The sequence below is a fragment of the Lynx rufus genome, unplaced genomic scaffold (assembly GCF_022079265.1).
Source record: "Lynx rufus isolate CCGP_SWC_20201006 ecotype Redwood Valley unplaced genomic scaffold, mLynRuf1.p SCAF_6, whole genome shotgun sequence".
Lineage (NCBI taxonomy): Eukaryota > Metazoa > Chordata > Mammalia > Carnivora > Felidae > Lynx > Lynx rufus.
The window spans coordinates 139365356-139388749 of record NW_025814878.1 but is presented as its reverse complement, the minus strand read 5'-3'; positions in this window follow the sequence as shown (position 1 = coordinate 139388749).

Here is a 23394-nt window from a genome sequence, read left to right as displayed (position 1 = left end):
CCCGTATTTCACGTGCCCCAGTAGACACCTGTGGGTAGTGGCTCCCATATGGTGGCACAGATCCAGAACATTCCCATCCCCAAGGGAAGGGTACTGGGCAACACTGCCCTACAGCTTCAAGAAAGCTCAAGAAGCTTCAACAAAATCTACAAGCGTAGCATCTCATACACACTCCTGCTCCAGCTGTGTGATTGCTCCTATTTTCCCACCTCCCCCCAGAAAACTCTCAAACCCATGTATGGTTTCCATTCCACATTTTTGTCCTTCTACCGAAGGTCCCTGGTCACGATCAAGACTTTCTCTACCAGATTAAAAAAACAAAAACAAGAACAGTAACAAAAAACACTGGCAGAGTATAATAAGTATTCATGGGCACTCAAAGAACCAACGGGAAGGGATGTAGCCATAATGTGATAGAATAACCCAAGGATAGAGGGGGAGTTCTTGGACCTGATCCTGAGTTCTTGGGCAGATGCCCTTCTAGCACCTGTAGCAACTGAGTTATACGTAGGGGGCAGTTTGAGGGTTGTTAACGGTTGAGACTCTAGTCTGGTGATGAAAGGCCATCTGCTGGTTGCTCTGTTCTTCACTCCAGAACTTGGAAGGAAACACCTCGGACAGATGTCATAGGTCATAGGGGGAGGGGTGCTACAATTGTTGCTAAATTAGGCCATTTAAGTTAAGGCCTGGAATAAAAGAGAGACACTAGTTTGAGGACTCAGGTGGTAGGGAACTAACGATCTGCTTGCCCGGTAATGTCTCCGTCCACTTCAATCCAGGTTTTCTATGAGTTACCATTGCCTTTGCTTACATTTGGAAAATGGTAAAGAGATATTAGCACACTCTCTCATCATCCCCTGCAGTGACCCGGAGCACGATATGATAGAGCTGAAGAATTCTACAAACAGGTTCAGGGAAGCCTGCGTTCTAAACAACACAAGGCCGGTGACAGGTGGTGAAGGCAAGTCCTAAAATGAATGCAGGATGTGGGGAAAGGGTGAGGAAGCAGTGGACAAGCCCTGATGGAAGTTTCCAGCACATACACACCGGTGAAGCCTCCAGCCTGAGACCGTCAGAGAGGCAGTGAGTGTATCTCCAAGGCAGAGAGAGAAAGAGACAGAAAAATCAAACGAGTAAACAGACCGCAGCCAGGCAGAGGGAGCAAAATGGCCTGTTAACCACCACTTGCCACAACTTAGGTGTCCCCTTAAGATCTAATACGTAGATACCTCAAAACAAATCCGATATGGAAAGAAGAAAAAAAAAGGCAAAACCCCCGTTTATTTTTATTAATTTTACTTTGCTTGTTGGTGACCAGAAGTAACACCAGGTGGAGAAAATAACCAACACGTTCCGGATCGTGTTGGCAAAAGCTTGACACCACTGGTTCCCGTGGCCCACAGAATCCAAAAAAAAACAACTCAGGCTGCAAGCCTGGGAGGGTGATCTAGGAGGTCACGGATTCCCTGGTTTGGAAAGAGCTCGGCCCCGGGCAGCTTCCTACCTCTCTCTGCATTTTTCTCCTCTCTCCGTGAACTTAGCTAGCCCTTGTCCCATCTTGGAATATATATCCTTACTGGAATTATGCCAAGCTCCACAATAAATTGAAGTAATGACAGTGATAGCAGTGAGGGCTGCCAGGGCACGTACTCAAAAACTACGACCATCCGAGGCAGGAGGAGCCAAAGGGCGTGTTCGCTTTGGCTCCCGCTCCAGCCGTAGGCTGCGTGAGGTCGCCAGCTACGTTTCTGTCAACAGAAAGAAACCATCATAACAAAATGCATGTTGATCAGGAAGTGTGGCCAGAGCGAGGGACGCTGAGGAAGTGCTGTTTTTATCACGCATTCTGAAAACGTGTCCTGAGTCCATCGGGGACAATAGGAAAATCCCCACTCCATCTGTGCGCTCACCTGCGAACCCCAGGCAGGGCAGAGGGCGGGGCCGAACTGCCTGTAGAACACTTCTGGTGGGCGCATTGGCCTCCTCAAAGCTTTTTCACAGTGTGGGTGTGGGCAGCACGCCCTTCTTGTCACCTTCTTAGGTTTCTCTCTCTTTAGGTTTTAAGTCCTTTATTGCTGACTTCTGTTTCCCCTTTTTCAGATCTGACATTGGGGAGGCCCCCTGGATTTGGGCTAGATGTGTGATGACCCACGTGTTAATATACTGATAAAGAGGGGCACGTGGGTGGCACAGTCCGTTAAGCGTCCCAGTTGGGCTCAGGTCATGACGTCGTGGTTTGTGAGTTCGAACCCCATGTGGGGCTCTGTGCCTGGAGCCTGCTTTGGATTCTGTGTGTGTGTGTGTGTGTGTCTCTCTCTGCCCCTACCCCCCTCTCAAAAATAAATAAAAATATTTTTAAAAACTAAAAAGAAAAGAAAGAAATGGTCTAACCTGTTTATATATGTGTGTGTATGTATATAATATATATATATGTATGTATGTATGTATGTATTATATACATACATACTGATAAAGTTAATGTGAAAAGTTAAAGGAATCGAGTCTCCCTGAACTCAGCCTACCTTCCCCCTGCTTCTGGGACATTCCCTGACATCAGACTTTCCAGGCCTGTGGCAGTTATGAATCTGGTTGAAATGCAGACTCAGGGGGTTGCGGACAAGAATTTTCATTTGTAACATTCTTCTAGGTGGTAGGTGGTCTTTGGATCTTTGGATACTAAAGCTTTAAAGAAAGTACAAATTTCGGCAGAAGATTGAGTACCCAGTGAGTGAGAAATGCTCACTGATTATTTGAGAAGCTTTAGTACAAGGATTGGGATAAAGGAATCATCTTGATTCTCTGGGAAAGTTGGTCTCTCACAGGGGTCCCATCGCATGTTGCTCTCTGGTCATCTTGATATCAAAACTAGGTCCTAAGATAAGAACGTGGGCAGAAATAGTAGAGGGCCTTCTTTCATGTTTCTCTAATATGAGCCCTACCACTCAGAAGGACCCAAAAGAGAATACACTAATCATTGAAATAACATGGATTGTTGTAATACCAAGGGCACTAGACATTTACCTTCAAGAAGAAACATAACCATTGGAATGCTTATGAAAAGAAGCAATAAAACCTCATCCACGTCCACATCTCGAAACACTAAAGTGTAACATTTAAAAGCAAGAGTTTTAGAACCAGATTCCTTTGGATTGGATCTTGTACTCAACCATTGGTTCACTGGTCAACTTAGAAGAAACTAATTTTCAAGGCTCTCAATGTTTCAGTGTCCTCATACACAAACAGCAAGAATAACAGTATTTGCCTCAAGAGTTGTTACTAGAATCAGTAAGATAACGTATTTAAAGTGTCTAAGATATACCAGCATTTTAAGCTATTTCGACAGATGCCAATAGGGCCAAAGCTTCAAATGTCCAAATGGAAAAAGAAATCAGTTACACTTACTTTAACAGGAAACTTTAACATATGGTATTGCTATTATTATTGTGTAGTTTGTTCACCGTGCAGTGAATGAATTCCTCACCTTTGTCTAAGAATGTGAAAATCCCACTGGCCAACTTCGGTGTTGAATGCTGTTTTCCCTCTTCCTGAGAATGCAGGAGATTCAAGAACTCCTTGAACAAGAACTTCTCTTCTGGTTCAGGCAGTATGGAAAGGAAGCAGCATCCTTCCTATACAAACAAGACCAGCTTTGTAACTTAGTAATGATAGTAGCATTGATAACTCATCAAGACCATCTGTACAAAAGCTTTGCCTAAAATCTTTTAGGTAGCATAAACAATGCCATGTCAACTCTGTCTTTTCTTGTTCTCCCAAGGGTCTGTTCTCACTTCCCATATTTAGCATATAGGTAGGCCCTTTTTAGAAGAATACTGGAAAGATAATTATGTGCATGTTGTAAAAGTAAATGCTTAGAACCAAGGAAAGCCTTGAAAATACGAATGTTTCTTTTCTTCGCGGAAATCTAAAATACCACATAGATGCAAAAATGCATTCATTTATCCAATTCTTTTCCCCAAGGAAAGGAGCACCAAGGAAAATATATGTGGTTTCTACAGAAAAATGTTTGCTACGAGGGAACTCTCTAAGCGCAAACAAATAAAGGCAAGATAAAGGCAATTTATTGTTATGCTGTCCAGCATTACTCTTAGGAGATTACTACTGTGATGAAAGATGTTGTCATAACACACGCGGCCGAGTGAACCGAATTCAAGTATTGTTGGGAGTTTTTCATTCTTTCTCCTTAAACACAGTCCTGTCAGTCTTGGAGCATCGAAGGAAGCACAAAATGTAATTACCAAGGTTTATGATAAGGAGTGAACCGAACCAATAGACAGAGACAAATTTTTAAATGCCAGCCAGTCTTCAAACTTTTCCCCTAAAACATTTCTTCTGCAGACCAATCTTCGTTTGCCATGAAGGAAATGTTGCCATTTCAGCGTCCTAATGTCAGCTGGAATTTTCTATCAGGCTTCATGTTGACACGGAAACTAATTTATTGCAGGGGGATGACAGGTGTAACTATTCAATTCCACTAAAGTTCTGAAACAAGCGCCTCCAGTAGGAGTTTCACTGAATTTCTCGAGAGCCCGTGCTGGGCTGCCCCAACCCCGAACCGAGCACTGGACTGGTCTAGTGGGTAAGAGGGGGAGCGATGTTTTTTCCATCCCCATTTGACCGATGGCCTTGCCGTCACAGCTGCCAACTTGGCAGTGGTCTGACGGCTGCCCGTGGCAAGCGTGGAGGTTGTGTGACGACGGCCAGTTGGAACGGACACGAAGTGCAGGGCATTTCATTGCAATGAGGTCAATGAAGTTTGCTCACGACCAACATTAGGTTCATTTGAACCCCTGCATCGGTTATGAACGAGTTCCAATTTATAAGAATTTAATATCTCGGAGGGGTTCGTTTTCTACATTCATAGTTTTTTTTCCTTCTGGTTCTGAAGGCAAAGAGGAAATAGAAACAGAAAATTCAGACGATTCCACTGGGGTGAAGCACAAGCAAATATTCTTCTTGCTCAGCGCTCACGAGAGCATCATGGGTTTTCAGTTTCAAGCTCAATTTAACCAAGCCTTTTGGGCTCTGAGTTTCATTTACTCCAGGCCAAACAAAACTTCCTCGTGGAAGGAAAGAAAAAAGCGGAGGGGGTGGGGGGAGACAGAAAAGAAAAAGAAAAAAATTCTCAGAGTAAAGAAAGTCCACACAAAGATTTCTGAACATTAAGAAACCTCTAAGAAAACAATGTCTTTATGCAACATGAATATCAAGCATACTGGATCGATTAAGCCGCAAATGGATTTTTTTTTTTTAATGTTTACTCTCGAGACAGAGACAGAGCATGGGTGGGGGAGGGGCAGAGAGAGACGAAGACCGAATCGGAAGCAGGCTCCAGGCTCTGAGCTGGCAGCACAGAGCCCGACGCGGGGCTGGAACTTGTGAACTGAGAGATCATGACCTGAACCGAAGTTGGACGCTTAACCTACAGAGCCAGCCAGGAGCCCAGAAAATAGATTTCTAAAGCTCTTTGGCCTCACAACCTTCATCAAGCCCCTAAGAAGATCCCCTCCACATTACAGTCACTAACTTTTCCCTATCCTCATTTCTCTCTCGTTCTCTTCGAATTACTATTCTCTGGACATCCGCTAGCCCCTAAACAATGCCAGTGTCAGGTACAATTTATTAATCCTTAATACATTGTCTGGGAGCGGGCACACTTACCAAAGCAACTTTCTCAAAATGAGAATCACTAAGGAATCCCACGGAAGAGGAATGAATAAAATGAGGGTAAGATCAAACCTTAAGAACTCACAAAGGTTTAATTCAGGAGGTTCAAATCCAAAGGCAGGTGACTGCAGGCGAAGAAGCCAACACAAGGAGCCCAGTTCTTCGCTGGCTACCTGTTTACATGAAACTCCTGGTAAGCAAACGTATCCCAAGGTTCTGCGTGAGCACCTTAGATTCCTTCAGAGGTTTTCTCTGACTCACCCATGTTCCCTACCATGTATGTCCCCAGCGCATACACGTCCCTACCCTGCATGAGACAGCGGGGTAAAAAGCAGAGAATCTTTGGGGGCACCTGGGTGGCTCAGTGATTTAAGTGCCTAGCTTCGGCTCAGGTCCTGATCTCTCAGTTCACGAGTTCCAGCCCCGCGTCGGGCTCTGTGCTGACAGCTCAGCGCCTGGAGTCTGCTTCAGATTCTGCGTCTCGGTCTCTCTCTTCCTCTCCCCTGCCCTCTCAAAAATAAACATTAAAAAAATTATTTTTTTAAAAACAAGCAGAGAATTTTCTTAAGTTCAAAGGATATGCACCACATGTCTGGATCAAAAGGTCCTAGGGTTTGGGCAACAGTCCATATCTTGCCAGGTTTAATTGGCTAATTGGGACTCTATGGTCTCCAGCTATCAATGCGCTATACAAAATACACAATACTCCTTTCAGGTACAAGCCTAAAAGTCCACAGGGGTAAAAAGTAACCTGGAAGCTTGAAATGAGTTTCAAGAAAGAGAAAAACCAACTTCACGGTGAAGGACAGAGGAAAGAAGGAAAAAAAGGCAAGACCGGATAGCAAATCCACAAAACAAATTCAATTTAGGGAAGTCAAATGAAGAAAGGCAAAACCTGGGATGAACAAAATAATAGAAGAAAAGTGATTTTCTGAGGACAAATGAAAATTCTCAAAGAATGTTCGGGCATTTCACAGGGTTTTTACTGATTAATTTTGTTATGTTTAGCTCTGGCAAAACATATGGAAAGGGCATAACTACCAACCAAGCCTGTGAAACGCAAAGTGTACAGGCAATATAGATCTCTGAATCTTTTCACTTACGTTAACTGATTACGTCTCCACTCTTGACCTATTAAACAGACCCATGCTTTTTCATTTTCTTTCAGCTGTCAGAACCGTGTAGTAAGATATGATCTATTTGATGATGTTTTCAGTAGAAGATATTCAGCAAAGGCTCAACAATGACAAGGTGATTGTGCAAATCAAGAAAAACTTATCAGAGGGAACACACAACAAAGAATGATAACACGTTCAAAACTACACACTTTGTGAATTTATAAATCACTGGAACAGTTATGAAAAGATTTTAAAATATCTCCGATCTTAAGGTTAAAAACAAGATCGCAATTAACCTTGAAAGTGTAGATTTATTACGCAGGTTTCATGCAGTTAGGCATCCAGACCACTTGCGGTCCATTTTAGCCCCTTCTAGAACATTCACAACTGCCTTTGGCTGCTACCAGCAGGGTGATTTAGAAGTCGGTGATTCTCACAGAGTGGACACAGGAAATTCCCAGCATCACCTGGGAACTTACAACAAATGCAAATTTTCACACACATCCCTCCTCTCTCCTCACTGAATCCGAGACTCCTAGCCTAGAGGTCTGTGTTAACCAAACCTTTGAGCGATTCTGATGTACACTCAAGTTTGAGAACCACTGATATAAGCAGGGACCAAGGAAACTCCACAAGCTAAGAAATACAAACAAGGCAAAAAGGGAAATAGAAACATGAGTCAAGAGAGATGGGAAGAAAAAAATAAAATATTAAGGCATACTATGAAAGAGAACAGAAAGAGATTTGTATTTTTTGAAAAAAAGAGAAGAACACCAAATCCCTGTTTCTACTTTTATGACCTCAGTGCCTCAGGTTACTTACCCAGTTTTGAAGATATAAGAGTCAGGGTTTCCACACTGCGCCTCCCCCCCCCTACTTAAGAAACAAATCGTGCATTTTTTCTCAGTTAACACAATCTGAATAGCATTAAGATCCCAAATTGCTATGGCCAGAGATTTATTTTGAAATCAATTGCTGTGAATAAGAGTACTTCTGTTATTCGATTCTATGAACCAAATTGTTTAAAATAATATACATATCCTGCATTCTTAGGAAAACAAATAAAATATATCTATATATCTAAATAGATATAGATATAGATATCTATAGATCTATCTATAGATATCGATATCTATAGATCTATCTATAGATATAGATATAGATATCTAAATATAGATATAGATATATAGATATATAGATATAGATAGACCAAGGAATCTTCAGTCTGGTAAGGTAGATTAGGAATAGTATAAAGAGTTCTGGATTTTCTCTACCATGATATAGCTTTAAGTGTTAGAAAACTTTCCTCCAGGCTTAGTGTTTGAGGAGAACAACATAGCAACAGCAGGGAGGTGAGTCACCCCAAATTCTACCTGAGTCGAGCAGTCAACAGCCATCTACCCAGACCAAGGAGGCCTCATCATAAACGGAGGCAGTTACCATTCACTCACGGACCCAGGACCCCAGATAACCTACTCTGCCTCATTCCCACTGGATTCAGCTCCTACTTCACGCATTCCCTACACATCCCCTCATCACTCATGCAACAGGTAATTCACAGAGCACTTCTCTTCTTAATTCAGTTGTGCTATGGATTGTTACGCATACTCATACGAAGAAGATGTGGTGGCCAAAGCACAAATCTGTCCAGTGATAAATCTCACAATTCATATTGTCCATTTCCCTAACTTCATCTCTCTACGGAGGGTATCAGATTGTGGTACAGGTCTGATCCCTTGCCTTTGGTGGGGCGGGGGGGGGGGGCACAAATTTTAAAAGCTAGTGTGAGCTGAAGCATAGAAAGACAGAAGGCCTTCAGGTTTCCACCTGGCCATCGTTACCTCTGAAAAGCTTTCCCTCATCTCACAAATCTGCTATCCACCGTCTTCCTACATGGTCCCATAGTGGACACCATATTGTATAAGCCTGACTGTCACCTCAACTAAGCCATAAGCTCTTTCAGCACCACAGTGTGAAACCACGTTGTGGTTTCCAGTGGATGGAATTCCACCAATCACTAGATCCTTAGTGTGGATTCCACCAATCACTAGATCCTTCCTCATGTTAGTTAAGTGAATAAGGGCATGAGTATATAAATGCATAGTGCACTGAACTCTGGTTCAGAATACTTTTTTTTTTTAATTAGGCTTAGTGAGCTATTTAACCTGATAGTAAATTTATAAACGTCTTCCAAAGTGGTTGTATCATTTGACATTCTTTTTTTTTTTTTTAACATTTATTTTTGACAGAGAGACACACAGAACATGAGTGGAGGAGGGTCAGAGAGAGAGGGAGACACAGAATCCGAAGCAGTCTCCAGGCTCTGAGCTGTCAGCACAGAGCCCGACGTGGGGCTCGAACCCATGAACCGTGAGATCATGACCTGAGCCGAAGTCAGACGCTTAACCGACTGAGCCACCCAGGCGCCCCTATCATTTGACATTCTTATCAGCAACGTGTGATATTTCTGGTTGCTTCCTACCAACAGAAGCAGATGGTATTTTCAGTCTTTTTAATTTCAGGAGTCCCAAAGTGTGTTTGGGAGGTATCTCATTGTTGTTTCAATTTGCATTTCTCATGTGTGCCTGGATGGTTCAGTAGGGTAAGCGTCAGACCTTGGCTCAGGTCATGATCTCATGGTTGGTGGGTTCCAACCCTGCGTCAGGCTCTCTGCTGTCAGCAGGGAGCCCACTTTGGATCCTCTGTTTCCTTCTCTCTGTACCTCCCCTGCTTTTGCACGCAGTCTCTCAAAAGTAAATAAAATATAAATTTTTTAGTTTTTTAAAAATTTGCATTTGTCACCATTGACTGAATGCAAAGTATCTTGTGTTTCCTGACCATTCATACATTTTCCTTCTTTGGTGAAGTATTTAATTCTTTTGCTTATTTTTTTTTGCTAGTCAGTTGTTGGACCTTCCATTATTTGGTTGTATTCTTTATACACTCTGGATTCAAACCCTCTATCATGATACATGTTTTGCAAACATTTTCTCCCATTCTGTGGCTGGTGTCTTCATTTTTTTCATGGTGTACTTTGGAAAGCCAAACTTAATTTGATGAAGTCCAAACTTACTGTGTTTTTCTTTTATGGTACATGCTCTTTGTGTAGGATCTAAAAAATCTCATGTAACCTGAGGTCACACAGATCTCCTGCTCCAACTTTTTATGGATCTAGTTCTCACACTTATGTCTATGATTCTTTTCTGTGATCTAAATGTCTTTAACTCAGGTCATGTAGTTTTTTCCCTGATGTCTTCCAGTCGTGTATAGCTTTGGCATATACGTTTAGCTCTATGATCAATCTGTATTGAGTTAATTTTTGCATATAGTGTGAGGTCAGCTTTGAGATTCCTTTTCCCCCCTACGGATGCAGATTTTGTCCAGCATCATTTGATGAAAAGACTCTTTTCTATTGATTATGTTGGCAATCACGTGTCTATGTATATGCAGTTATACTTCCTACTCTGTTGCAAATGGTGTTATTTCTTTTTAAATTTCAAATTCCAATTATTCACTGCCAATATAAAGAAATGCAATCACTTTTGTATATTGACCTTATGCCCTGCAAACTTGCTAATAAACTCACTTACTATTCTAGTAACTTGTTAAAGAGAGATTCCTTATTCTCTAAACAAATGATCATTTTATCTAAGATAATGAGAATTTTACTCCCTCTGCCCCCAGTCGGTATACCTTTCATTTCCTTTCCAACCTACATTGCACTGGCTCGGAGTATCACAGCGATAGTACATAGAAATAGTTGGTGTGCACGATTTTGTCCTAATCCCCTTCTTAAGGAACGCATATTCAATTTTTTGCCATTAAGTATGATGTTAGCTGTAGGGATGTGGAGGTGCTTTTTACATGGAGGAAATACTCTCGTATTCCCAGGTTGCTGAGGTTTTTTTTACCTTGAAAGAGTTGACTTTTCTCAAAGGTTTGATGATTGTTTTGTTCTGTTTTGTTTTGTTTTGTTTTTCCTTCCTTGAGATGGTTGTATAGTTCTCCATCTACATCTGTTAATGTGATAAGTTACATTGAATTATTATTTTTTTTAATGTTAAACCAGGGACACCTAGGTGGCTCACTTGGTTGAGCATCCAACTTCGGCTCAGATCATGATCTCAAGGTTTGTGAGTTCGAGCTCCACATCTGCTGCCTGCCTCCAATGCACAGCCTGCTCCAGATCTCGTGTCCCCCTCTCTCTCTGCCCTTCCCTGCTCACTCTCTCTCTCCAAAATAAATAATCATTTTTTTAAAATGTTAAACTAATTTTGCATTATTGGAATAAGCTCCAAGTGGTCGTAAGTATCATCCTTTTTATTGCTCAATTGGGTTTGCTATTTTGTTAAGGATTTTTGTAGCTATGATCATGAGGTATATTGGTCTGCAAATTTCCTGTAATGTATTTGTATCAGGATAATGCTAGCCTCATAAAATGAATTAGGAAGCATCATTTTTTTTTTTTTTGATCAATATTCTGGGGGACTTTTTGCACTATTGTTATTTTTTTAATTTTTTTTTTTTTTGATGACTTCACCAGTAAAGCCAACTGTCCCTGGACTTTTTTGTGAGAATAACAATAACAACACATTCAAATGATAATGAAGCTATTTGTGTAGGTATTTCTTTGTGGGTGAGCTTTATGTCTCTTTGTGTTTGTCTTTCAAGGAGCTTGTTCCACACACTTGTCACAATGAGTGTAAACCTGTTTATACTCTTTTCCTTATCTTTTGATCATTGGCGGGATCTGTAGTTAGGTTCTTACCTCCATTTCTGATATTGGTGATTTGTGTTCCTTTTTCTGGATTAGTCTTGCCATGCATTTAGCAACTTTATTCATCTCTGTAAAGAACCAGATTTTAAATTCTTTAAATTTGTTTGTCTCTAGTCTATTTCATTGATTCCTGTATTTATCTTTATTTCCTTCCTATTTTTTACTTCAAGTGTAATTTGATATTTTTTCCCCTTAAGGTAAAAGCTTAATTAAATCATAAGAAAGACCGTTTTCTTTTCGTCTGTGAGTAGTTCATGCTATCAGTTTTATCCTAAGCCCTGCATTAGGTGCACTTCCCAAATTTTGACATGTTGTTTTTTTGTTTTCATGCGGTTCAGGGATTTTGTAATTTTTTTTCATCAACCCATGAGATACGCGTGTTGCTAATTTCCAAAATTTGGAAGAGTTTTGCAGATATACTGCTGGTTTTTTGTTTGTTTCTAATCTAATTCTGTTGTGGTTAGAGAATATAGATGATATTCTTTTAATAGTTCAAATATTGTGAATTATTTTAAATGATCAGAGTATGATCTGTTTGATGAATGTTCCATGTGTGCTTTAAAAGTGTGGCTATTCTGTTCCTAGTCAGTGGCCTGATCCATAAATGTCACCTAGGTCAATCTGGTTAATAGTGTTGTTCAACTGTTTCATATTTTTACTAAATTTTGTCTACTTATTCTGTTAATTACTGAAGCAAGAATATCAGCATCTGCAACTTTAAATTTTGCTTTGTCTATTCTTTCAGTTCTATCAGCTCTTTTTCACGTATTTTGGATATTACACGCACACTTACGACTGGTATATCTCCATTTTTTTTAATGTTTATTTATTTTTGAGAGAGACAGAGCATCCGCAGGGGAGGGGCAGACAGAGAGGGAGACACAGAATCCAAAGCAGGCTCCAGGCTCCGAGCCATCAGCCCAGAGCCCGACGCGGGGCTCGAACCCACGGACCGTGAGATCGTGACCTGAGCCGAAGTCAGACACTTAACTGACTGAGGCACCCAGGCGCCCCATGACTGGTATATCTTCTCAATGAGATTCCTTCATCCTGAGGAAAGGACAAAGGACTCTATCAATGGTAATTTTTCTTGTTCTGAAATCTAGCTTGTTTGAGATTAATATAGCCACTCCAGATTATTTTTGATTAGTGTTTGGATGGTCTTCTATGTCCATCCTTTTACTTTTAACCCATCTATATTTATATCTAAGGTGGGTTTTGTATAGACTGCATAATGTAGGGACTCATTTGCTTCTCTACCTCCAAACTGGACATTTGAAACCATTTACATGTAATAGGATTATGAATATAGTTGAATGTAAATCTATCACATTACTATGTGCTTTCAGTTTATGCCTTATATTGTTTCTTTTTTCTGTGTTCTTTTGGATTAGTGGCTTTATTATTATTATTCCATTTTAACTCCTCTATTGACTTATCAAATCTATTGCTTTGTTTAATTTTGAGGATTGCTTTACTATTTACAATATACATCTTTATCATAATCTATCTTAAAACATGATATCACTAATATACAGTTTAAGAAACTTATCACAAGATAGTCCATTTCAGCTCTGCCATTCTTCACATGATAGACCCCATAATACACTGCTATCACTTTTGCTCTAGATAGTATTTTAAAAGATATTTACAAATGAGGGAAATATCTCTCATACCCACATATTTACGATTCTTAATTTTCTTATTTGTACAGATCTGAATTTTTATTTAGTGTCAAGTTCTTTAGTGAAGAGAACTTCCTTTAGCATTTGTTGCAATCAATGCTGGTCTCAAGAAATAATTTACAGATAGTTACATTGGGTATAGAACATACATTGGGCATAATTTGACATTTTTAATAAATATGTCTTTTTCTTCCAGTACCCTAAAATTATCACTTCATTTTCTTTGGGCTTGCAGTTTCTGATAGATATCTGCTATATATATTTCTCTGTGTGTGTGTGTGTGTGTGTGTGTGTGTGTGTGTATACACATATATATATATATGCATATACATATATATATATATACATATATATACATATATATATGCATATATATATATATATGCAATGTGATATTCCTGACTGGTTTTAATATTTTATATTTATCACTAATTCTCTGCAATTTTATTATGATGGGCATTAGTCTGTATCTTTAAAATATGTAATCTGATTTGGGTTTACTGAGTTTCTGAAATATGTGGTTTTATCATTTTCATAAAATTTAGAAAAAATATATCATTTCTTCATAAATTATTTGATTCACAAATTTGGCCTCCAATTAAACACATATCATATCACTGGATATTGCCCAATGGATCACTGAGGCTTTAATTATTTTCTAATCCACCATGCTTTATTTTGAATATATATTTTTAAAATATTTATTTATTTTTGAGAGAGAGAAAGAGCGCATGCTTGCAAATGGGGGAGGGGCAGAGAGTGGGGACAGAGAGAACTGTAAGCACAGAGCCTGACACAGGGCTTGATCCCATGAACGCACGAGACCATGACCCAAGACAATATCAAGAGTCAGACACTTAACCTACTGAGCCACCCAGGCACTCCTCATCATGCTTTATTTTGGATTTTTCTTATCACAGCACATTCAATTTCACTGGTATTTTTTTTCCCAGTGTGGAATCTGCCATAATTCTCACTCACTGTATTTTTCATTTCTGATATTGTCTTTTTCATCAAATTATATTTGCATTTTTATATCTTCCATTTCTTTCCTCATGTTCATGATTTCCTGTCAACTTGTGCATATGAGACACATTTCCTTTTCTGTTAATTTCTCCATTTTTGTCACTTCCAGATCTGTTTTTATTGACTCATTCCCTTATGGTTAGATGTTATATTTTCTGTTTTTTTCAAATGTTGTTATTTTTTCTTTTAATTGGAGGAGGCACATTTAGATGTTTCTGTTTTCGAGCAATGGATTTTGTTGTATTTCTTTAAAGAGTGTTGGAATTTTTTTCATCGGTAATTAAGTGATTGTGGGCTAGTTTGATCCATATGTTATATGTTCTTTTAAGGCATGCCTGCAATGGCCTTATGTTAACTCTAAGTCAGCCCTGTTTCCCAGTGATACCCTTTGTAAGATATTTCCTAAATGTTCCGCGTCTCTTCGCTCTGGCTTGAGTTTGAGGAAACACGAGCAAAACAATATGTCCCAGCTCTGTGCAAGTCCCAGGAATTTTTGTCTTAAGTAATAGCTGTCCCCTTGGAAGCTGTTCTCATCAGGCATGATGTAGTTTCACCCTATGCACTTGCAAGATATATCCAGTCAGTCTCAACGCACATACATTTCAATAACTCTTTCTCTGTATGACTCCCCACTCCTAGTACCATGCCTCACAAATTCTAGACTCCTTGACCTTCTGAACTCTAGGATCTGTCTCCTCAACTCAGCAAGATTGCTGGATTCTGTTTGGGTTCTCCTCTCTGTGCTGCAGTCCAGGAATTTTCTCAAGGCACAAAGTACACCCTTCATTTGCATTCATAAGTTTTAGATTTAGAAATATTGCTATCTACTAACAAAAAGAAATTATAATAAATAGTCTGCATTAAGTTTGATAGTATCGAAGGGTTTTTTTTGGGGGGGGAGGGGCTCGAGTGAGGGAGGGGGCAGGGATTCCTGTAAGAATTTCCCCGTAACACTGGAAAATGCTCTGATGATTTTCTGAAATTTGGTTTCTTAGTTTTCTGATAAATCGGATTCACGGATAATTTTACCTGGCTCCAGTCACTGGATTAAGGAATAAAAATAAAACACTAATAAGGCACTTTTCCTGAAGAAGGTAGAACAATGAGTATTAGCCTTCTTCTATTCATGAGGAATCTGGCACAGAGAGTGAAAGAGACTTGTCAAAAGTCACACAGCCAATAAATTGTTGGAGTCGGGAGCGATCTCAGTCATTAATTTTTATCTAAGAGTTTAAAATACTTACTGGCTACAATCCACACATGAAAAGTTTCTCAGAATGTGTCATTTTGCTGGAAAACTTCTTTTTCATTCAAAAAAAAAAAAAAACCACATCAGGGTTTTTGTATCTTCTTGATGCCAATAGTTCTCTGTGTCAAAAATTCAGCCTTCAGGGTATGACACTGACATAGAGTTTTGAACTAGTAATTTCGTTATCATAATTGCTATTGTAAAGTTAAAAAAATTTCTTACCCCAATCTTCTTAAGTCTCACAAGCCTGTGAGAAAATGAAATGTGGACTATAATATCTGAGTTTCAGAGTTTCCAAAATTCTGAGACTCCCTAAAGGCACCTCACATGTGAGCCCCAGAGTCAGGATTGCCTCTAAGTACAGGACAGGAAACAGACATCGTCCTGTTCTTCAGTTTCCCGTCTTTCCTATCATTTGGAGGGAAATAAAAGCACCACCCTCTCCCCAAGCTCCCATCAGGCACACACGCACATACACACACCACTCGCTGCACACACGCTCATGAAAACAGCCCGCTGAGATAGGGAGGTCTTGGCATTCACTGAAATTGATCACCCTGCTACAAGTATTTTAAACCAATGGCTTCAAGCCTATCACTTTCACCCGGTATAATCCCACTAGTGACAGAGTTACACTATGGAATTGATTCTCAAACAGGCAAGCATATTTTTTGAAACGCAACACCCAATCCAAACCTCCTTCCCAGAGATTCTGATGCACCATTTCTTCTGGTTCTTTCTCCATCCCCGACGGTGAGAACCGCCACTTGAATCAAATGCCAACGCTAAGGGCTAAACACAAAACACTGTTTACGGCGGGAGAAAGCCACTAGGTGCTTCCACTCATTTATTACAATCCCATATATTCTTCTATTATGAAGAATATCAATATAAGGTATATAATGATTCCAGTACAGTGTTGAACTGAATGAAAAAGAATGATTCAGTTCAAACTTTGGCTTGAATGTTCAAATCAGGAACAGAACCCATGTTCTGACACAGATGTCTTTAGTTTCATGTGGCTCCAGCTTGGGAGGGAAACACACTTAGATTTATAGCCCAGCCCTTTGGCGAGATTACCCAGCAAAATGCCATTGAGAGCCAGAATCCAGCATAAAGGGAGAGATTCAGGTTTAATAAAATATCAGGCCCAGTCAGGCTTTAATGACATGGGAAAGATTAGATTGGGTCAATAATTTTTTAAACAAATTATGGATTATTTTACAATGAAGTAACCTAGATTATATGACTTACTAAATGATTAAAAGAAGTTTTGTTTTGGAAACACAGTAACTTTCTTTTTTGTGTGTGATGATTTGCCTAGAAATCTCTGCCTACTCATAATTACTAATACTTTTCAAAAACAAGTAATACATTTTAATTCTTATAAAAGTTTTCTTAATATCCATCTGTGTTATAAACATGTTTAAATTTTTATTGTGTACGAATTTTATCCATCATGCACTTTTAGGCAGATTTGATCAATGTTTGCAAACACTGATGCCTGTAATCAACCTAAAATCTTAGAATAGCACTTGATTACCCTTGAAAAATAAACCATATACTAAACTCTCATTTTCAAATGTGCAAAATAGGTAGACATGTTTCATGAATTACCAGCATTCTGCCTTAAGCTGCAATACACATTCATGAAAAGTATACTAAGGTGTTCTTCTTTTTTTAATGCTTTTATGTATTTATTTTTATTTCCTTTTATATTCATGTATTTTTGAGAGAGAGAAAGAGACAGAGTGTGATCAGGGGAGGGGCAGAGAGAGGGGGAGACACAGAATCTGAAACAGGCTCCAGGCTCCGAGCCATCAGCACAGAGCCTGATGCAGGGCTAGAACCCATGAGCTGTGAGATCATGACCTGAGCAGAAGTCAGACATTTAACTGACTGAACCACCCAGGCGCCCCACTAACGTGTTCTTTTTTTAGTTATGTGCTGCCAAAGCGAGCACCCCACTAACGTGTTCTTAAACAAACGCCCTTTTTATCTAAACCCTGAAATAAAACTTTACTGGAATTCCAATACTCAGATTAACTCAGCTTGCCCGTTGTGACATCCGATGCTACCATGTAGACTATTTGTGCAAATACAGTCCTTACCATTCACAATGACCACTTCCATTCAGGGAACCAGAAATGGACGTGTTCTGACACGTGAGCTTTAAAAGGGTAAAAGAACAGTGCTTCCATCTATGGTGCATAACAATCTTAGTTTATTTAGAAGAAAAACAGAATTGGTCACCACTAATTAAGGAAGTGATCTTCAGGTCATTTTAAGAAAAATCCCCCATTTCTTTGAACTCTACGCATCCTACAACTACTCCGTGTGCCTCCCCGGTGCCCAAAAGTTGGCTGCTCAAAGCTAGATGTCATAGAGCAATGCGCAGCCTGTCAAATGATTCCGAGAGTAAACAGACTCAGGGAGGGAAATATACAGAATCTAGTGGTAACACAACCGACTGACCTTCTCATCAACTTCTTTCCCTCGCCCTTCTCGAACCGTGCAAAGTCAAGAAAAGCCTCGGAAGAAAGAATCAATGAAAAATGACCCTCCGTCATTGTGGATTCTCAGTGCCTGATTACCCACCCATCCCGTCCACGCGTCAAAGAACAAAGGGTGAGGGAGACCGTGGAGGGACGAGAAAGAAAGGAAAAGAGAGATTATTTAGCTGGCCGTTCGAGATCTGGTTACCAGCCTGAAAAACAAGAACAGATGTATTTGCATGATTATAAAATAAAACGCCTTTCAAAGAACTTAATCTCTGGGAATATTATAGTGTATACATTTGTTTTTAATTCCCCAGGGATGGGCAGCAGCCTGTGGGATCCCTTGTGTAGCCCTGGGTGTGAGGACTGCGGATTCTTACGCACGTCTCCGAATGCACGCTAGTGAACAAACACGTGGCAATCAAGAGGATTGCAGAATTATCCTGCTCTTGTTTTCTGCACTGCCTCCACTTTAATCTTCAGGAAAATTAAAACAGAAACGGGCCCGGGAGATTATACACGGGCTGTTGCCGCTGAAATCCGTTCTCCTGTGGACGGCGCCAAGGATGCAAGCTGCTTGTTTCAGGCTCCATCAAAACCTCTCTCCGAGGATGGAAAAAAAAAAGTAGCGGAGGTGAAATCACCCAACAGGCAACTACTCTTTTCTCTCCCAGAGGAGTAGATTTCGGCCAAGCAGACATAAAACTGCAACGTTCTTGACATGGCCGAAGAGTTGAAAGCCAAGAGGCGACGTACACGGGCTTTGAAACGTCCGTGGCTGGTGGTGAAGCAGTAAAGACAAGAACGCGGCGGCTCGGACGAAATAGAAATTTCGGGAGAAAGCGAAGAAGGGAGTGTCCTGCCCCCCGCCCCCCAACACACACGCACGCTGTGCTGCCCTGGGACGGACGCAGACTTCATTTTCCACTTGGCACAGAAAGGAGCCTGGACCCTCCCCAGTTGGATCACTCAAAGAGCCTTCAGAGTGTTGTGTCCGCTGGGCCCACTTGTGCTCTGAACTGGACGACCCTGGGCCAGCTGTCAAAAGGCCGAGCTCCATATCGGGTAGCACGGGGCGGTCAGGGTCAGGTCTACAAGAAAGCTGGCTGGCTCCTAGGGTTACAATAACGTCAGGCAGGGTCGGCTCACTTTTTCCATCCCAAGCCAGGGCTGGCCTGTAATGGTGATACGGTAATATTAATAACAAGAAGGACAACCCACACCTTTCAGGGAATGGTTTCAAAACGCTTTCCAAGGAAAGGCCGCTTATTAATTCCCTGAACGACAGATAAGAAAACTCCAGCAGAGAGAAGGAAAACGATTGTACCCGGAGCACACATGTGAGGTGGGGCACAGCCGAAGGGAAGAAGGCAAGCCCTCCTTCCCAGATCATGTTCTGGTCCTGGGGGATTATTTGACTCCACCGGGGTCCCCTTTGCCCCTGGCTGCTCTGTTCTCAGGAGCTACAGAGACGCGGTGATTCAATGTATTGTTTTAAAGCCTTCCTAGCCCATTCACGTCCCTCCCGTTGGAACTTGGTTGGAAGTTGTCTCTACTCTTTGTTTTCGTTCATTAGAAATCTGCTGCATATGCAAAATGAGAGCCAAAACAACATGCAGAATTAAGAAAGCGCACAGAAACGTTTACTTCTCCCAGCAGCCCAAGAAGGTGTTTTTAGGCGTCCTCCTGGACACCCTCACCCCAAAGTTAACAACCACTCACGTTTCCTTAAGTAATTCAAACAGTAACTAAAATTTCATTTGCTTGGGACTTGTCATTCAAAGTAGGATCAAGCTTTCAGACTGTCAAATTATCACATGCTATTACTCTGTTCCACTCATGGTCTCAATGATTTTGGAATCACAAAGATATCTGGGCCATCTTTTTAAGCAACTGTCACACAGTGACTAAGCATTCACTAATATTATTAACCTTGTGATTGGGAACAGGGACATTGGGGCAAAGCTTCACTCTTAATGAACTGTGGGACGCTGGCAAGGTCCCTAACTTCTCGACCCAGTGTTCTCATCTGTATAATGGGAATGAGAAACCGCCTGCTTCCTGCAGCCCACATAAGCAGAGGGCCTAGAACAGCATCCGGGATGTAGGAAACACCTTGCATTTTATAGTAGAAAAGAGAATATGCAATGAGCCTTGCCTATGAGGAACAGTTCGAAAATGAATCGGTGGAAAACAAAGCATGCATCTGGCGTAGTGTTTTGGCTGAATGACAATATGTAATGAAGACAGTTAAGCAGAATAGTAGTTGCAATAATCAAGGAAGACTTCCTGGAGGAAAGGTTTTCATCAAAATCAGAAAAAAAGGCCCCCTTTATTTTCTTTGTCATTCACAGTCTCTCTTAAATTATAGACCCCTCAGGGGCACCTGGGTGGATCGGTCCAGTCGGTTGAGCGTCCGACTTCGGCTCAGGTCTTGATCTCATGGTTCACGAGTTCGAGCCCTGCATGGGGCTCTGTGTTGACCGCTCAGAGCCCAGAACCTGCTTCAGATTCTGTGTCTCCCTCTCTCTCTACCCCTCTCTCCTTCGCACTGTATCTCTCTCTGTCTCTCAAAAATAAACGTCAAAAAACATTTTTTTAAAAATTATATACCCCTCAGAGTAGTGTTACTTCAGGGAAAGGCTGCATTCAGAGATAATTGTGGCTGTTTAACAATAGGAAAAATAAAAACATAAAACAATGAAGAAACAACCCAACGGTTGTCAACAGATGAATAAAATGGTTCCAAATCACAGGTAGGTCCTGTATTTTAGGATACAGATGACAGCAACTATTAAAGAAATAATATCTCTGCTTTCTTATAACTGCACCTTAAATAGCCTTGGCGTTCTGCTTGCTCAACTGGGGCCCTTGTCAACCTACTGAAAGCTCCTTTTCACCCATCAGGTATGCTTTTCCCCCTACAACCTTCCAAGTACTGGGTTTTAGAATGTTTGAATTTGGAAATAAATAAAGCAAATCCCTTGTCTCCAAAGCGCTCTTAAACCAGTATATTTGAACTAATATGTTAATTTCTCTAATCATAAATTCTGACACAATTACTTTTAAAAATTAGAAAATCCAAAAAAGTGTAAAAGAGACTAATAAAACAATCATAAATCCATCCCATAGAGACAACCACTCAGTATACTTCCTTCTGGTCCTTTCATAGGACAAATGAGTAAATACACATGCATATAATTTTTTTAATGTTTATGTATTTTTGGGAGAAAGAGGGAGACAGAGTGTAAGTGGGGAAGGGGCAGAGAGAGGGCGACACAGAATCCGAAGCAGGCTCCAGGCTCTGAGCTGTCAGCACAGAGCCCCACGCAGGGCTCAAACCCACAAACCACGAGATCATGACCTGAGCCAAAGTCGGTGGCCCAACTGACTGAGCCACCCAAGCGCCCCCGCATGCATATAATTATGAGCACACATCTGCACGTTTAACATTGCCTTTTTTTCATCTATCTCATAATGCATTTCTTCTAAGCCATTAACATTTTCTTTGAAGTAGGCATCATTTTTAATGTTGTCTAATGTTCCACTGTGTGGGTGGTGTGTGATATAATCATTTCAACATTATCTACAGATGAAAGTAAATCTTCGACTAACCCACGGAAGACATTGTAAATAGCCGTCCATCCACAGAGATGGTGTGCTGGACAAAGGGAATTAATTTTCTGAAAACTAGGCCATCTTTCTATAGTCAATTGCCATGACCTACATAGTATGGGCTGTATTGACATAAAGCAGCCCTGAGAGCCAGGGACCTCCCCCATGCCCATGACCTCCTTCTGCTATATTCCCATTCTGCATCCCTTCCCCCCAAGGCTGGGGAGCTCAACTGGTTAGGGAGTCTTCCTATCTTCTGGACTTTGGGCAGGGAGAAGTCCACAACATGCGAGTACCAGGGAAAAACAATCTAAACTAAGCCTCGAGTTCTCTTAATAACCTCACAATTTTCTTTAATATAAACTAGTAAAAAATATAAGTAATACACGGTGTGACCCAGCTGGTGGTACGTAACACCCTATCCGCCGTAACTCACGACTTTCTCATTGTTTGCTTTTTCAGTCCCTTCCTTTCAGGGACTTGGAATTAAGTGGTTATACAGAATCAGCTGTCAAACTTGGCCCTGTAGTCACATTTCCATGCCCAAGGAGGCAGGCACATTTCTAAAGAGGAGGAATATGAGAAACTTTCTTTACAGCTAATAAAACTAACGTGAGTTTATATTCAATAAAATTTCAGACCAGTATTGTTTTGTGCACCTCTCCTAATGACGGCAGTGGTCATGCTCTCCTCATATGGCATTTTCATTTCTAGACCATAGTCATCAGTGATCTGAATTTCTTCATAAAGGAAACCAATTGTATTGGGACAAATGGACTACACATTTTAGTATATTTATAGACAAAAGGGGGAGACCTAAATTTCCAGTGTCTAACTATGGGTATACCACACTTCACAGAATAGAACCTGAAAGATTACTCATACCCAAATATCTATTTTACAATTTTCTTTTTTTTTTACTGGAAAACAAAATGTGGATCACTGAAGAAAATTATCAAGAAATAACAGCGCTGCAAGTAAAAAAATTTCTCTTTCTATCAGTTTTCTACTGCCACAATAATGTGACATAATAAATCACCCCAAAACTCCAAGGCTTCAAACAATAAGCATCTGTTTCGCTCATAAGTCTCCAGGTCAGTGACTCTCGTGGGCTCAGCTGGGCTTGGCAGGCCAGCTCTGGCCTTGGGTTCACCCAGCTGTTGCTGCTGACGATGGCATCAGCCAGGACAGCTGGGGTGATCTGGGCTTTCCTCCACACATCTTACCTCGCAATTTCCTCCACATCCACATGGCTCACCTCCCAACGGGCTGGCCTGGGCATGTTCTCAGGGCAATTTCAGAGGAGTAAGAAGCAAGCTCAAACACACAAGTCTTCTTCCAGCCTCTGCCTGTGCCACCCGTCCTACTGGCATCTCACTACCCAAAACACGTTGCAAATCCAGCTCAGATCCAAGGGATGGGGCGATAGATTCTGCCCCTTGGGAAGAGCTGCAAAGCCATAGGACCAAAGGCATAGAGACAGCAAAGAGTGAAGAACGAAGGTCATTAACACAACTAATCTACCATAACCTTACATTGTTAAAATGACAACAACAGTAATAAACTAAAACAAGGCAATTCAGATTTTGGAGGTAATTGGGTTTAATACTCTAAAGTACTACAGAAAAGGAGAAGAGGACCCTAAATAAAGAGAACAACGCAGATGTTGCAAAATTAAGAGGTTTCCTTCCAAACCTTTCCTCAATATCCTACAGCAGGTTACTTTTTGATTTCTTAGCCC